The sequence below is a fragment of the Schistocerca nitens genome, chromosome 9 (assembly GCF_023898315.1).
Source record: "Schistocerca nitens isolate TAMUIC-IGC-003100 chromosome 9, iqSchNite1.1, whole genome shotgun sequence".
In the NCBI taxonomy this organism is placed as follows: Eukaryota; Metazoa; Arthropoda; class Insecta; order Orthoptera; family Acrididae; genus Schistocerca; species Schistocerca nitens.
In genome coordinates this window covers 161,755,559-161,774,660 of record NC_064622.1, presented here as the reverse complement: position 1 = coordinate 161,774,660, position 19,102 = coordinate 161,755,559, and positions in this window count along the sequence as shown.

Genomic DNA, 19,102 nt, shown 5'->3' with positions numbered 1-19,102 from the left:
CTCTTCTATTCAGGTGCATGCCATGTTTTGTAAAGCTGCATCTATCCAGGAAATTGATTGATAGAAATCTTATGTTTGGGTACACTTTACACGCTGTTTGTATCTCTTTATTTGCTTCCTTAATTTCGGCGTTCACACATGAAGCAGATATGAGGTCATGCCTATGTGGTATACCAATAACAGTTACTTTTTGGTTTTCTATCGAACTGAGGGCACTTTTGAGACTGATAATAGCGTTAGCTAACTCATTACAATACACGTCATTTGCTCCTCCAATTAATACAACATGACGATTTGTGTTGTCTTGTTTGTCCAGTAAAATGTCCCCAATAATTTCCCGCATTGGTGCTCCTGGTTTAACAAGACTGCATACTTTCAGATCGTAATGGTTTCGTAGTACTTCTGCCAGTCCGCGTCCGTGGCTATCTGAGTAGATATTTAACTCAGTGAGATTTCGTGAAGATTTATTATTTATTCTTGGAGACAAATATTTCACTTGGGCACAGATTTTCGCTTTGCTGGTATGCATTTTCTGTTGAAATTCATTGATCTCTGCATGTTTTCTATGTTCGTTACTTACAGGGACATAACTTATTTGTAATTGTTCCTTTTGAATATGAATAGTTTTTTTTTTCTTTTGTTCTATATTTTAAGGCTTCGGATCCTTATATTACTGGTAAGGTAGTTGTAAAGTACAAAATGGCTAACCAGGAACAGCTAGACGATAAATGTAGGTCAACAGAAGCATGTATAACCAGAGGATTGATAGATACCATCTACATATAAGTCAAAGAGGCCTTTGGAAAAAAGAGAAGCATCTGTATGAATATCAAGAGCTCAGATGGATTTTCTTTGGTAAGCAAAGAAGGGAAAAACTTAAAGGCGGAAGGAATACATACAAGAGACTGTACAAGGGAAATGAACTCCATGGCTATATTGTAAAAGGAGAAGTAGATGAAGATGAGATAAGAGATATAGTGGGAAGAATTTGACAGATCACTGGAATAGCTAAGCCAAAACAAGATCTCTGGCATAGACAACATTTCCCTCAGAACTGCTAATATCCTGAGAGCACCGGCCATGAAAAAACTATTCTGCCTGATGTGCAATATTTATTTATTTATTTATTTGTCCATATAAATCTCTTTCAGTACATATATTGTACACAGGATATTGGACAGAAAACCTTTTTAGCTATTGGTTTTTCAAACATCAAACATACATTATTAAAATTGTTATGACAAATTGGATCTATAAAGTTAATAAATACAAATTTTTGAAATACTGTATATTTATAACGAATTTCCTACAATCAAATATACAAGTTACATTTTTTCTTGCATAAGATACTGTGAGATTGAATAGTAACAGTTTTTCAGAAGGTAGGCTGTCACGGACTTTTTAAAGCTTTGTAGTTCAGGGAGATATTTTATATGCCTTGGTAATCTGTTGTAAAGTTTTGTTCCTGCATGATATACACCTTTTTGGCATAATGTGGTGTTACAATGATTAGCCTAACATGTATGTCACTGTCTGACCTGGTACTGTAATCATGGACACTTTTGTTTTGAGGAAAAAGGTGTTCTTTTCTCAGTATGCTTTTTTTGAAATGCATGACTACTTCCAGTACATAAATGCAGGGAAAGAGTAGGATCTTTAAAGAAAGGTTTCATTGTTTTCTGCTGCTCACTTGTTTCATTATTCTTATAATTGCGTTTTGTTTCCTGAAAACTGTTATGGCCTGGTGTACATTTCCCCAGAAAATGATACCGTACTTCAGTATTGAATGTACATGAGCAAAGTATACAGCCCTAACTATTCCTGCACTAGTATTGTTGCAGAGAATTCTTACTACATAGCTCATTTTTGCTAGTTTTGAATTTAGGGATGTGATATGAGTGCTCCATTTAAGATTTTCCTGGATATGAATCCCAAGAAATTTAGTTTCATTGACAGCACTAATGTTTTGGTTAACTATGCATATTACAGGTTTTGCTGGATTATATTTATGAGACAGGGGGTATATCCTCAGACTTCAAGAAATATGTAATAATTCCAATTCCCAAGAAAGCAGATGCTGACAGATGTGAATATTACTGAACCAGCACTTTAATGAGCCATGGCTGCAAAACACTGACACGAATTACACTCCTGGAAATTGAAATAAGAACACCGTGAATTCATTGTCCCAGGAAGGGGAAACTTTATTGACACATTCCTGGGGTCAGATACATCACATGATCACACTGACAGAACCACAGGCACATAGACACAGGCAACAGAGCATGCACAATGTCGGCACTAGTACAGTGTATATCCACCTTTCGCAGCAATGCAGGCTGCTATTCTCCCATGGAGACGATCGTAGAGATGCTGGATGTAGTCCTGTGGAACGGCTTGCCATGCCATTTCCACCAGGTGCCTCAGTTGGACCAGCGTTCGTGCTGGACGTGCAGACCGCGTGAGACGACGCTTCATCCAGTCCCAAACATGCTCAATGGGGGACAGATCCGGAGATCTTGCTGGCCAGGGTAGTTGACTTACACCTTCTAGAGCACGTTGGGTGGCACGGGATACATGCGGACGTGCATTGTCCTGTTGGAACAGCAAGTTCCCTTGCCGGTCTAGGAATGGTAGAACGATGGGTTTGATGACGGTTTGGATGTACCGTGCACTATTCAGTGTCCCCTCGACGATCACCAGTGGTGTACGGCCAGTGTAGGAGATCGCTCCCCACACCATGATGCCGGGTGTTGGCCCTGTGTGCCTCGGTCGTATGCAGTCCTGATTGTGGCGCTCACCTGCACGGCGCCAAACACGCATACGACCATCATTGGGACCAAGGCAGAAGCGACTCTCATCGCTGAAGACGACACGTCTCCATTCGTCCCTCCATTCACGCCTGTCGCGATACCACTGGAGGCGGGCTGCACAATGTTGGGGCGTGAGCGGAAGACGGCCTAACGGTGTGCGGGACCGTAGCCCAGCTTCATGGAGACGGTTGCGAATGGTCCTTGCCGATACCCCAGGAGCAACAGTGTCCCTAATTTGCTGGGAAGTGGCGGTGCGGTCCCCTACGGCACTGCGTAGGATCCTACGGTCTTGGCGTGCATCCGTGCGTCGCTGCGGTCCGGTCCCAGGTCGACGGGCACGTGCACCTTCCGCCGACCACTGGCGACAACATCGATGTACTGTGGAGACCTCACGCCCCACGTGTTGAGCAATTCGGCGGTACGTCCACCCGGCCTCCCGCATGCCCACTATACGCCCTCGCTCAAAGTCCGTCAACTGCACATACGGTTCACGTCCACGCTGTTGCGGCATGCTACCAGTGTTAAAGACTGCGATGGAGCTCCGAATGCCACGGCAAACTGGCTGACACTGACGGCGGCGGTGCACAAATGCTGCGCAACTAGCGCCATTCGACGGCCAACACCGCGGTTCCTGGTGTGTCCGCTGTGCCGTGCGTGTGATCATTGCTTGTACAGCCCTCTCGCAGTGTCCGGAGCAAGTATGGTGGGTCTGACACACCGGTGTCAATGTGTTCTTTTTTCCATTTCCAGGAGTGTATTTATGTAAGAGTGAAAAAACTGGTAGAAACTAAACTCAACCATTCTGTTGAGGAGGTCCTTGAAAAATTAAGGTGATTCTTGTTGTATTGTTGATTGCATTTTCTTCAACTTATGGACTGACTTTATTTGGGTTCATAAACATTTATGTTTATCTGTTATTACTTTTGTAATTTCATGTACTGACACATTCCATGACCTTGGAGATTTGCTCCTCAATTTGGTCCTACGGAACTTGATGTGTAAATAAAAATAAAATCAGTTTGGGTCCTGCTGAAATGTTGGAACATGTGAGGCAATACTGACCCAACAGCTTATCTTAGAAGATAAGTTAAATAAAGGAAAATCTGTGTTTATAGCTTTTGTAGACATAGAGAAATCTTTTGACGTTGTTGACTAGTGTACACTCTTTGAAATTCTGAAGGTAGCAGGGGTAAAATACAGGGTGTTTCAAAAATGACCGGTATATTTGAAACGGCAATAAAAACTAAACGAGCAGCGATAGAAATACACTGTTTGTTGCAATATGCTTGGGACAACAGTACATTTTCAGGCGGACAAACTTTCGAAATTACAGTAGTTACAATTTTCAACAACAGATGGCGCTGCAAGTGATGTGAAAGATATAGAAGACAACGCAGTCTGTGGGTGCGCCATTCTGTACATCATCTTTCTGCTGTAAGCGTGTGCTGTTCACAACGTGCAAGTGTGCTGTAGACAACATGCTTTATTCCTTAGAACAGAGGATTTTTCTGGTGTTGGAATTCCACCGCCTAGAACACAGTGTTGTTGCAACAAGACAAAGTTTTCAACGGAGGTTTAATGTAACCAAAGGACCGAAAAGCGATACAATAAAGGATCTGTTTGAAAAATTTCAACGGACTGGGAACGTGACGGATGAACGTGTTGGAAAGGTAGGGCGACCGCGTACGGCAACCACAGAGGGCAACGCGCAGCTAGTGCAGCAGGTGATCCAACAGCGGCCTCGGGTTTCCGTTCGCCGTGTTGCAGCTGCGGTCCAAATGACGCCAACGTCCACGTATCATCTCATGCGCCAGAGTTTACACCTCTATCCATACAAAATTCAAACGCGGCAACCCCTCAGCGCTGCTACCATTGCTGCACAAGAGACATTCGCTAACGATATAGTGCACAGGATTGATGACGGCGATATGCATGTGGGCAGCATTTGGTTTACTGATGAAGCTTATTTTTACCTGGACGCTTCGTCAATAAACAGAACTGGCGCATATGGGGAACCGAAAAGCCCCATGTTGCAGTCCCATCGTCCCTGCATCCTCAAAAAGTACTGGTCTGGGCCGCCATTTCTTCCAAAGGAATCATTGGCCCATTTTTCAGATCTGAAACGATTACTGCATCACGCTATCTGGACATTCTTCGTGAATTTGTGGCGGTACAAACTGCCTTAGACGACACTGCGAACACCTCGTGGTTTATGCAAGATGGTGCCCGGCCACATCGCACGGCCAACGTCTTTAATTTCCTGAATGAATATTTCGATGATCGTGTGATTGCTTTGGGCTATCCGAAACATACAGGAGGCGGCGTGGATTGGCCTCCCTATTCGCCAGACATGAACCCCTGTGACTTCTTTCTGTGGGGACACTTGAAAGACCAGGTGTACCGCCAGAATCCAGAAACAATTGAACAGCTGAAGCAGTACATCTCATCTGCATGTGAAGCCATTCCGCCAGACACGTTGTCAAAGGTTTCGGGTAATTTCATTCAGAGACTACGCCATATTATTGCTACGCATGGTGGATATGTAGAAAATATCGTACTATAGAGTTTCCCAGACCGCAGCGCCATCTGTTGTTGAAAATTGTAACTACTGTAATTTCGAAAGTTTGTCTGCCTGAAAATGTACTGTTGTCCCAAGCATATTGCAACAAACGGTGTATTTCTATCGCTGCTCGTTTAGTTTTTATTGCCGTTTCAAATATACCGGTCATTTTTGAAACACCCTGTATAAGGAGCAAAAGATTATATGCAACTTGTGTAGAAACCTGATGGCAGTTATAGAAGTCGAAGGACATGAAAGGGAATAGTGGTCAAGAAGGAAGTAATGTTATTCAGTCTGTACCTTGAGCAAGCATTAAAGGAAACCAAAGAAAAATTTGTAGGAGGAATTAAAGTTCAGGAGAAGAAATAAAAACTTGAGCTGTGCCAATGACATTGTAATTCTGTCAGAGACAACAAATGGTATGGAAGTTGCAATGGAACTTACCTGAATTTCATAGCCTCTCCTCAGTAGCACCTTTCTTGGTCACCAAAAAGCTGAAAATCTAATTGTATGTGGGATCACCATTTGTTCATTGATGTACACGCACCATATTTTAGATGACAAAAACAAAGAAAACACACATTTTACTCACGCTAAGTTCAGTTATTAATTAAGGCAGCCAGATCTTACAATACAAACAACCATTAGCACAAGTCTACAGACCAGCATGTTAAATTACAGTGAGAAGTAACTTGTTGTATTGTGACAGAAAACAATGTTTCTATTTTATATGAAAATATCACAGTTCTCATTCATCATGGCACAGTTAAAATTTAGGACAGTCTTTTAGTAATTTGTTAAAGACAACTACAAGTTGATAGTTCATCTGGGACAGTTCAGAACATTAATCACCGAGTCTATCAGTAGTTAGTATTGATACCAATAACATCGTTCAACCTTGACAACCGCAGCACAATTCAGAAAGGATGTTTGTTAATTTTACATATTGAGGCCACTCAAAAGTAATTAAGTATTAAAGACCACGAGTTTCATTGTTTCTGGTGCATTTATTCTTGTTTGCAGAATGTACATAGGCCTAATATAAATCTGAATCAAATAGTGAGAGAACATCCAGCGTAGATGTTACTCATTAGCTCTCTGACTGTGCACTGATTATTCTAGGAGATGTCTCACTATTTATAGATTGGAGTAAAAAAACCTGTTTTGAAACTATATAATGCTTTGAAATATCAGTAGGCTAGATTTTACTGTTTAGGATTACCTTCAAGAATCAATGGGATTTTGAATTACAAAAATGTTACTAATTACAAATTATAAAAATAGATGGAAATTATTTTTCTTCTACAGTGATTCTCCTTGACTACAAGATCTGTTCAAAAAAATCTGGAACATTCATAATTTTGCACAACTGGTGTGTTGGAGTGAATGCAGGTGGGACCCCTGCACATGTCCGTATTTAATGTGTAACTGCCAGAAGTTTCATTGTTATATGTATGATAGTTACTGTTCATTGCTGTATTGAGTAGAACATGATGTTGCACAGTTGGTGAATTTCGAGATGGCAGAGTTAGAGGAGCAATGCATCTGCATTAAGTTTTGTGTGAAACTCAATAAAATCTTTATAGAGACACACCAAATGATGCAGGAAGTCTATGGTAATGACTGCTTAAGCCATACTTCAAATTACAAATGGTTTAAAAATGGCCGGACAGAAGTTAAAGGTGACTCTCATTCAGGATGCTCTTCGGCATCTACCGATGATGCTCCAGTCAGGAACAGAAACGAAATTGTTCATGCTAGTCAAACGCTGAATATGTGAGAGATTACAGAAGAATGTAACATTTCAGTTGGATTATTCATGAAATCCTGACACAGCATGTTGGAATGCATCATGTTGCCGCCAAGTTCATTCCGCAGCTCATGAGTCAAGATCAGAAAGACCTTCACCTTGCAATCTGTGAAGAGCTTTTGGATCGTGCAAATGAGAATGATATGTTCCTTAAGATAATCATAACTGATGATGACACATGGGTCAAGATCTATGACGTTGAGATGCAGGTTCAGTCTTCAGAGTGGGTCAGGAAAGTTTTTCCAAGACCAAAAAAAGCTCGTCAGGTCAGGTCAAATGTCAAAGCCATGTTGATAGTTTTCTTTGAATTTGAAAGATTAGCTCATTATGAATTCAGGCAATAGGGACAAACTGTTAATCGATGGTACTATAAGGACATGCTGTGACACCTGCAAGAAAATGCGAGAAGGAAACAACCTGAGATGTGGCGAGACAAGACTGTTTCTGGGAGTGGAAGCGGCATTGGGAGCAGTGTATCAATTGTGAGGGAGAGTATTTCAAAGGACACATGCACAATAAATAAAAGATAAGTGTAGAAAAATTTTATGGACGAAGTTCAGGAATTATTTGAATAGACCTCATACATGTATAGATGCCATATTGCAAATCCAGGCGAATTACATGAAATTATTAATTAATGAGTTAATCAACTAATACTGTATGTCATCCTGTACAGAAAAATTAAGGTAACAAAAGTGCGTAGTTAAAGTCCATAATTTAACAGTGGTTTTAACAAAATCTATGATAGCAATTGTCAATAGCGACAAACTTTGATGTTAATTTTTTTTAAGATCTTAGATCTTTTAAAATATTTTACAGAGGAGTGGGAATACTTAACTTTTGAATAATGTAGTTCACTTTTCACAAATTTATTAATTAGCTCACAAAATTTTACATGTCAACTGTAAGGCTAACTTCATGGGATCAGAATACTTGAAATGGGAACCCAAATAATAAATTTAAGTAAAATTTGGTCTAAACAAGAATTTAAGATTTCCAAGCAAGCGTTACACAAAGGTATCGAAAATAAGGTAAAATTTAGTGAAAAAATATTTGGTTATTTTATGGAAATAGAAAATTGTAACAGATGGATGGAAAGAATCCACATGCTTTGCCACAAAGTGTGGTTGAAATGAACAGACAATGTCTTGAAAAGAAAATATAAGATGAAAATTAACAAAATTAAAAGAAGAGTAATGGAATTAAATCTGGTAATGCTAAGGGAATCAGATTAGAAAATGAGACACTGAAAGTAGCACATGAGTTTTGCTGTTTGGGCAGTAAAACAATTGATGGAAGTCAAAGCAGAGAGGATATAAAGTGTGTAGTGGCAATGTCAAGAAAATTATTTCTGAAGAAGAGAGATTTGTTGATTTCTAATATAAAATGAAGTGTTAGGAAGACTTTCCTAGAGGTATTTGTCTGGTGTGTAGTCTTGTATGGAACTGATACATGAACAAGGAATTGTAAATTTAGTGCTGAAGGGAAATGCGGGGAGTTAAAATTACAGAGATAGGCTAAGAGATGAGTCCAGTAGGCAATTTAAAATTGAAGTGGATTTCAGCAGTTTTTGAAGGTGAAGACTTGCACAGGTTAGAGTAGTTTAGGGAGCTAGAAGAAACCAGTCTTTGGACTGGAGACAACAACAACAAAGTAGCTGATTAATATAGGTGAATTTTGACGTTAAAGATAAGTAACCTTTTCCTTAGTATATTGATACAATAGTATAGTTTTTTGTTTACTGGTGTTCTTTTTACATCCACAGTATTATGAAAACTACAGATATCTACTCACCTTAAAGATGAATGTTGAATTGCAGACAGGCACAACAAAAACACTGTTACACACAATGCATTCACACAAAGCTGTCTTCAGAAAAGAAAGCACACACAAGCAGATATGCCTAAAATGCACATGAGTGCTATCTCCAGCCATTCTGGCTAGCATTCTGGAGATTGTGGTCATGTGTGAATGGGGTGTGCTTGCTTGTGTGTGTGTGTGTGTGTGTGTGTGTGTGTGTGTGATGACTGGGTGTTGTGTGATGTACTTAGGTTTAAGTGGTTCTAAGTTCTAGGGGACTGATGACCATAGATGTTAAGTCCCATAGTGCTCAGAGCCATTTTGTGTGTGTGTGTGTGTATTTTTTGTATTCTGATGAAAGTTTGGCTAAAAGCAGAATGTGTAACAGTCTCTTCATTGTGCCCGTCTGGAACTCAACATGTCACCTTTATGGTGTATAGCAATCTATCCTTTTCATAATGTTGTTGATATTCCAACCTGGACCTTTTATTGTTTTTTTATATCAGTTCTGTTGTCTTTACTAAAAAGATCGATAAGCACTTGAAGCATTCAACTGTCGTGAAAGTGAATCCATCTACAGCCAAGCATGTACCACTTTGGATTTTCTTCTTACGACAATGGGAGGGTACAAGATTTTTCATGATTTTATTGGTAATAATTCTGACTAAAATTAATAGACTGATTAGAAATTCCCTTACCATAATGGCATATAAATAAACAACTATGATGAATTTCGTATTAGTGGTAAGTGGAATATAATCATCTTCTTGAAAGCTAGGATTATCTCTATTTTGAGTCATTATTTCTTTAGAAATGAACCATGGACCTTGCCGTTGGTGGGGAGGCTTGCGTGCCTCAGTGATACAGATAGCCGTACTAGGTGCAACCACAATGGAGGGGTATCTGTTGAGAGGCCAGACAAACGTGTGGTTCCTGAAAAGGGGCAGCAGCCTTTTCAGTAGTTACAGGGGCAACAGTCTGGACGATTGACTGATCTGGCCTTGTAACACTAACCAAAACGGCCTTGTTGTGCTGGTACTGGGAACGGCTGAAAGCAAAGGGAAACTAAAGCCGTAATTTTTCCCGAGGGCATGCAGCTTTACTGTATGGTTAAATGATGGTGGCGTCCTCTTGGGTAAAATATTCCAGAGGTAAAATAGTCCCCCATTCGGGTCTCTGGGCGGGGGCTACTCAGGAGTACACTGTTATCAGGAGAAAGAAAACTGGCATTCTACAGGTCGGAGTGTGGAATGTCAGATCACTTAATCGGGCGGGCAGGTTAGAACATTTAAAAAGAGAAATGGATAGGTTAAAGTTAGATATAGTAGGAATTAGTGAAGTTTGGTGGCAGGAGGAAAAAGACTTCTGGTCAGATGAATACAGGGCTATAATACAAAAACAAATAGGGGTAATGCAGGAGTAGGTTTAAAAATGAATAAAAAAAAATAGGAATGGGGGTAAGCTACTACAAACAGCACAGTGAACACATTATTGTGGCCATGATAGATATGAATCCCATACCTACCACAGTAGTACAAGTTTATATGCCAACTAGCTCCGCAGATGACAAAGAGATTGATGGAATGTATGATGAGATAAAAGAAATTATTCAGATAGTGAAGGGAGACGAAAATTTAATAGTCATAGGTGACTGGAATTCAATAGTCAGAAAAGGAAGAGAAGGAAACGTAGTAGGTGAATATGGAATGGGGTTAAGGAATGAAAGAGGGAGCCGCCTGGTAGAGTTTGGCACCTAGCATAACTTAATCATAGCTATCACTTGGTTCAAGAACCATGGAAGAAGCCTGGAGATACTCGAAGGTTTCAGGTAGATTATATAATGGTAAGACAGAGATTTAGGATCCAGGTTTTAAATTGTAAGATATTTCTAGGTGCAGATGTGGACTCTGACCACAATCTATTGGTTATGAACTGTAGATTAAAACTGAAGAAACTGCAAAAAGGTGGGAATTTAAGGAGATAGGACCTGGATAAACTGACAGAACCAGAGGCTGTAGAGAGTTTCAGGGAGAGCATTAGGGAAAGATTGAGAAGAATGGGTGAAAGAAATAGAGTAGAAGAAGAATGGGTACATTTGAGAGATGAAATAGTGAAGGCAGCAGAGGATCAAGTAGGTAATAAGACAAAGGCTAATAGAAATCCTTGGGTAACAGAAGAGATGTTGATTTTAATTGATGAAAGGAGAAAATACAAAAATGCAGTAAATGAAGCAGGCAAAAAGGAATACAAATGTCTCAAAAGTGAGATTGAAAGGAAGTGCAAAATGGCTAAGCAGGGACGGCTAGAGGACAAATGTAAGGATGTAGTGGTGTACATCACTAGGGGTAAGATAGATACTGCCTACAGGAAAATTAAAGAGACCTTTGGAGAAAAGAGAACCATTTGCATGAATATCAAGAGCTCAGATGGAAACCCAGTTCTAAACAAAGAAGGGAAAGCAGAAAGGTGGAAGGAGTATATAGAGGGTCCATACAAGGGCAATGTTCTTGAGGACAATATTATGGAAATGGAGGAGGATGTAGATGAAGATGAAATGGGAGATATGATACTGCGTGAAGAGTTTGACAGAGCACTGAAAGACCTAAGTCAAAACAAGGCCCCGGGAGTAGACAACATTCCATTAGAACTACTGATGGCCTTGGGAGAGCCAGTCCTGACAAAACTCTACCATCTGGTGAGCAAGATGTATGAGACAGGCGAAATACCCTCAGACTTCAAGAATAATATGATAATTCCAGTCCCAAAGAAAGAAGGTGTTGACAGATGTGAAAATTACCGAACTATCAGTTTAATAAGCCACAGCTGCAAAATAATAACACGAATTCTTTACAGACAAATGGAAAAACTGGTAGAAGCTGACCTCAGGGAAGATCAGTTTGGATTCCATTGAAATGTTGGAGCACGTGAGGCAATACTGACCCTATGACTTATTTTAGAAAATAGATTAAGGAAATGCAAACCTACATTTCTAGTATTTGTAGACTTAGAGAAAGCTTTTGACAATGTTGACTGGAATACTCTCTTTCAAATTCTGGGGGTGGCAGGGGTAAAATACAGGGAGAGAAAGGCTATTTACAATTTGTACAGAAACCAGATGGCAGTTATAATAGTCGAGGTGCATGAAAGGCAAGCAGTGGTTGGGAAGGGAGTGAGACAGGGTTTGTAGCCTATCCCCGATGTAATTCAATCTGTATATTAAGCAAGCAGTAAAGGAAACAAAGTAGGAATTAAAATCCATAGAGAAGAAATAAAAACTTTGTGGTTCACTGATGACATTGTAATTCTGTCAGAGACAGCAAAGGACCTGGAAGAGCAGCTGAATGGAATGGACAGTGTCTTGAAAGGAGGATATAAGATGAACACCAACAAAAGCAAAATGAGGATAATGGAATGTAGTCAAATTAAATCGGGTGATGCTTAAAGTAGTAAAGGAGTTTTGCTATTTGGGGAGCAAAATAACTGATGATGGTCGAAGTAGAGAGGATATAAAATGTAGACTGGCAATGGCAAGGAAAGCGTTTCTGGAGAAGAGAAATTTGTTAACATTGAGTATTGATTTAAGTGTAAGGAAGTCGTTTCTGAAAGTATTTGTATGGTGTGTAGCCATGTATGGAAGTGAAATGTAGACGATAAATAGTTTGGACAAGAAGAGAATAGAAGCTTTGGAAATGTGGTGCTACAAAATAATGCAGAAGATTACATGGGTAGATCACATAACTAATGAGGAGGTATTGAATAGGATTGGGGAGAAGAGGAGTTTGTGGCACAACTTGACTAGGAGAAGGGATCGCTTGGTAGGACATATTCTGAGGCATCAAGGGATCACCTACGTAGTATTTGAGGGCAACATGGAGGGTAAAAATCATAGAAGGAGACCAAGAGATGAATACAGTAAACAGATTCAGAAGGATGTAGGTTGCAGTAGGTACTGGGAGATGAAGAAGCTTGCACAGGATAGAGTAGCATAGAGAGTTGCATCAAACCAGTCTCTGGACTGAAGACCACAACAACAACAACATTTCATTAGATTATGTTTTGTTTTGTTTGTCTGGCTGAGGTGTTCCTTTTGGGTTTCATGCAGCACTGAGTTTAGTCAAGCTGCGCCTGACAACATCACAAGTGCAGCAAAAAGTTCTCCACAGCGTATGCTGCTTTGCTGAACAAAAATGCAAACTGCATTGATGCTTTTCTGTAGGATGTTGATTTTGATCACTTAAATGTTAGACTCAGCACAAATCAGTCACTATATAGTAAGACACAATTACATCATGCTTTTATCTTGTTAGCTACTGTAGTGAATAACTAAGGAGTATCTGTTGGAAGTCTGTCAACTGTTACTGCATACAGAAGTCTTTGACAGCCATGCACTCTCACAACAAGATATTGTGTCTTCACTTAATTAACATATCTTGCATCCTCAGTCATGTTGTAACAATTGTGCATCATTCTTATTAGTTCTATCTTGGTAGTAATTATTAATAATACACCGTACATGTTAGAAAGTCTAGTAATGTCCATACCTTGCTAGTGGATCCCTTGTGGATCAGATGTAACAAATTTTCTGTCATTCCTTTCAAATTATTTATAATATAGTTGTAATGGCATCGTTTTGTCTTAGTCAAGCATATATCTAAAAATTTTCAGATTCTACTACCTGTGTGTTTACAGGACATAAGGTTTTCTCTATACTAATTTTTTCATTCACTAAGCTATCATGTTCTACAGATTCCATCAAGAATGAAAACCTTCAGAGATGCAGGAGTAATCAAGATATAAAGTAAAAAATGACAGAGAAATCATATAAAGCTAATGTATGCTGTATTAATCTAAGCTATGACTATACTGCTTAATGCTATTCATGCTTATGACACCTAAATTTAATTTAACAAATTACAAAGAAAGATGGTTCGAAAAAAGCAGCTGCCTGCTCATTTACCATAGTGTACACGATATTCTTAAACTATTAATTCAGATTAATACTGGAGGTAGAGAACATAAGAACAAATATGTTTTGATAACAATATTATGAAAAGGATAGTTGCTACTCACCATATAGTGGAGATGTTGAGTCGTAGATAGGCACAACAAAAGGACTGTCACACAATAAGCTTTTGGCCAACAACGCCTTTGTCCAAAATCGACAACAGACACACACACACACACACACACACACACACACACACACACACACACACAGGGCATGCAGACATGACTACTGTCTCTGTCAGCTGATGCCAGACTACAAACCGTTATTATCATTTTGATAAGGAACAGATGGTTTCTGAAGTCAACTGGCAATGTTAGGGTACATTTTGTTACTGGTGCTGATGTAAGCTGTTGTGTTGCTGTCACTGGCTGGAAATGTGTACTGGCATTCAAAACTGCTCTGTATATGGCTTGTTGGCTCTGAAGTCTGCTTGGAAACACCGATTCATTTCCAAGCATCACTAGCTTGTGACAATAATGGTGACTTCCTTGTAAACACACCATATCAGGCACAATAATTTCTGCCTTGTGACAACAACAGTGCACATGGAGTGGTTTGCATATTGTATATGGCCCTGTCAATAGAAATAGATGAATTGCAGTGAGAGAGTATTGACTGTGCTTTCCCAATCATTGGGTTGCACAACACCAAACATTTGGAAGCCTGCATCTCCTGCTGCTTGAAGCAGGCACTTTCTGTGCAAGTATGCACAATACAGGCCAGAATCAAACAGTGTGAACCGCCAAAATGGAAGACAAGATTCAGGGACACATTGAAGACACTCTATCTACAAGTACACAATATATTGCACATCCCCCTTGGCATCAAATATAGTCTTGTGTGGAATGTGTTACATGACCAGCAGCTTTATCCTTTCAATCTTCAGCACATGGTAGCACTAGTACCTGAATATATTCCCTAATGCATGAAGTTCGCATAATGGTTTTTACAACAGACTGCCCTGCACCCCTTATTTCTGGCTGAGGTCCTATACACCAAAGAGTCTTTGTTTACTTGTGAAAGCTGTTTCAACATCCACAGTTCCCAAATTTTGGTATGTGTGAATCCATCCACAAGGTACTCAACTTTATGCTCATCGATAATGATTCAGTGTTAATGTGTGGGCCAGCATTCTTGGTGATAGATTGATTGGACCATACATTCTTCCATTCTGCCTCAACAGATGGAGATATTTCATCTTCATGGAACATAATTGCCAGAACTGCTAGAGAATGTACCTCTGAGTGTTAGAAGAAGGATGCACTTCCAGTATAATGGGGTGCCAGCCCATTTCAGCATTACTGTGTGGTATCACCTGAGACCCACCTTCAGGATTTGATGGATCAGTCAAGGTGGCATTGTGGCCTGGCAAACAAGGTCACATGACCTCATGCATCTGGATTTCTTTCTCTGTAGGCATATGAAGCAGCTGATGTATGAAACCATTCTGGAAACAGGAGAAGACATTGTTTCTAGAATTGTCATTGCTGCTGGCATTGTTGTAGACATGCCAGGCATCTTTGAACAGACATACCAGTCAATGGTTCATCAATGTACTGCATGCATAGAGGCCACTGGTGGCAAATTTGAGCAGTTCCTTTGAACACCACTGCTGTAGTTAGCATGCTAAACTACCTTCTGTGTAATACATCCCTAGCATCAGAAAGTGCTGTCAGGGAGCATGTGTACCATAACTAAATGTATTTGTTTTGATGTTCCCTACCTCCTGTGTTAATCTGAATGGATGGTTTCAGAACACCCCATATAGATGATGTTTATCTGCTATTGGCAACTTATTATTAACTTTATAACAATTATTGGAGTTTTCGAAGAAAATATTCAGCTACACCTGTAAATGCTGAGTCCTGTTCACACAATATCACTATTTTTCATGCAGGTTTACTACAAACATTTATCATGTAGTTAACAGTACTTTTTGACCCCTGTATACAAATAGTCAGATAATTTGTAGAAAGGGTGGCTAATGAGGTATGTTCTTAATTTTGTTGAATTTGTTTGGATTCCTGATTTCTTGATTTAAGTAGGATGGGATTTTGTTGGGTATTTTCCCAACAGACTACATAACTCCACTCCATAACCTAGACAATGAGGTGTAGTCTATATAAAAGTTGTTTTTATGTCTTGTATCATGCTGTATAAATCATAGCTCAGTTCAAAATGATTTTTATTATCACTGACAAAATCAGTTATGGAACAAATATATAGTGAAGTTGGTGTGAGAATGCAAGAATCCTTAAAAAAACCTTCTGCAAGATGTACAGTTATCTTACTTCTTTACCCAATAATCATACTGATCTCTTCTGCTGAAAAAAAAAAAATTATGCACTTTAGGTGCACTGCTTCAGAACATAATTCCATACGAGGAAATTATGCACAATAAGCTGACACTCTTGTCTTTAGGTCACCACAATGAGAGACACTTCTAAGGGCATAACACACTAAACTGAGCCTCTTTATTAATTTATGTATGTCGTGATTCCATTTTAACTTGTTATCTAACAGGAGTCCTAGAAATTTTACACAGTGGGTTTCACTTAGTATGTGACCATTAATGTCTACATTTGGTTGGCACTTTTTATAGACAAAATGCAGATCTGGCAGTTTTTACAAAATGATGCAAAATTTGTTTTCTGTTCCTATATAGAAATGTACTCTGAAGTGACAAAAGTCACATGATGGCAATATGCACATAAACAGATGGCAGAAGTATTGTGTACACAAGATACAAAAGGCCAGTGCATTGGCAGAGCTGCCATTTCCGACATGATTATGGCTGCACAGCAGGAATTAACAGACTTTGAATTGGAATGCTAGTTGGAGTTAGATGCCTGGGACATTCCACTTCAGCAATTGTCAGGGATTTCCAAAATCCATAGTGTCAATAATGTGCTGAGAATACCAAATTTCAGGCATTACCTCTTACCATAGACAATGGCTGATGGTCTTCACTTAACAACTGAGAGCAGTGGTGTTTCCCTATAGTTGTCAGTGCTAACAGACAATAAACGCTGTATGAAATAACCACAGAAATCAATGTGAGATGTATAACAAACATGTCTGTTAGGAAAATGTGACAAAATTTGGCATTGATGGGCTAGGGCAGCAGACAACTGACACAAGTGCCTTTGCTAACAGCACAACATCACCTGCAATGGCTCTCCTGGTATTGTGACCATATTGGTTGGTCCCTAGATGACTGGAAAATTGTAGCTTCGTCAAATGAGTCCTGATTTCAGTTGTAAAAGTTGATGGTAGGGTTTGAGTGGGCCACAGACTCCACAAATCTATGGACCCAAGTTGTCAACAAGGCACTGTGCAAGCTGATGTTGGATCCATAATATGTATGGTCTGTTACAGGGAAAGGTCTAGGTTCTCTGGCCCAACTGAACTGATCACTGACTAGAAATGGTTATGTTTGGCTACTTGGAGGCCATTTGCAGCCATTCAATGATGGAATTTTTATGGATGACAATGTGCTGTGTCACTGACCCACAATTGTCCATGATTGGTTTGAGGAACATTCCGGACAATCTGAATGAATGGTTTGTCCACCCAGACCACCCTACATGAATCCCATTGAACATTTATGAGACATAATCAACAGGTCAGTTCATGCACAAAATCTTGTACCAGCAACACTTTCACAATTTGGACAGCTATGGAGGCAGCATGGCTCAACATTTCTGCAGTGTACTTCCATTGACTTATTCAGTCTATACCACATCGAGGTGCTCCTCTACACTGAGCAAAAGGAAGTGCGATATAACTTTTGTCACCTCAGTGTAAATATGACTGCAATAGATTATTAGTATTGGTAACTTAAACTTTTTTCTCAATGTTGAGATATGCATATAACTTTAAAATGATCATTTCTTTCCAGCTTAAAGAAATAGCTGTGACATCAGTTGTTAACAGTTTAATATACTGCTGTCAAATTTTCAGTCCCTTTTGCACAACAAATCATGGCTAAATTGACACTTTTTGAAATATATTTAATGCAGTGCACCAGCTGAACTACGTACTGGCATAGAACGCAATTATAAATGTGAAAACTAACACTTGCAGCACCTTGGCTTTATAATTGCTTAACTCACCATGGCATTTGCTTGGTTTGTTACTGCCAGCCAGTCACCCCTCAGACTGCACTACAGACTGAAATGTAACAAGTTGGAACCTAATCCATCTGGTATGTTTTCTGTGCGTGTAATAGGTAATCTGTACAGGAATGTGCAAAACTGTTACTTATGCAAAAGATCAGTTACTCTGACATTTCATATGTTTATATTTAGCTTCCTTATTACAATGATGCAAGTGGTTTTAATGCAAGCCTGAGTAATCAAAAATTACAGCTAATTGAAGTTACAACAAAGTCATATAATGGTAAAACATTGTGAGTAAATAAGGAGTAGAAGAGGTATTGCTACCAATCATTAGAAAGCAGACATTTTTAACTTTCTGAGAACATATTTGGAATTATCTGAAATTAATTAATTTAGGAAAAAATTGACATTAAAAGTTCAAAATTTCAATTGTCTATTTTGCTTTAATGACTGCAAGGTTCTGAATTTTGACAGTGTATTTTTTTGTTGTCTTTTTCCTGAATCAGATAATATCTCTCACTAATTAATTCAGGCAGCAATTAAAATTTTGAATAATTTAGAATCATAAAGTATTTATTACCAAAAGGAGCCATACACATGGGGGATTTCAGATAATGTATAGTAATAATGTTCCATGTACTTTTGTGAAAAACTAATCTGAACCATTTTTCATAAATTAAAATAGTTAGGTCTCAAAGAATCCATGCAAAATAGTAGAAATTAACCTAGCTGAATTTCACAGCATTAAGCCATTTCAGAAATTACATCATGCTGTTACTCCTGTCTTCAGATAGCCACCCCTCAAACAGTATCAGCAGTCTGCGATTGACCAGTACACGGATAACATATCTGTGTCAGTTTTTGTCATGATTTGCATCCGGCCAGTACTCAGGTAACAACTCTATGTCAGTTTAAGTGAAATTTTGCAGTCAGAAAGTGAATCTTAAACATCTATGCAGCTTAAAGTCTGCACCCAGAGATCACACAGCT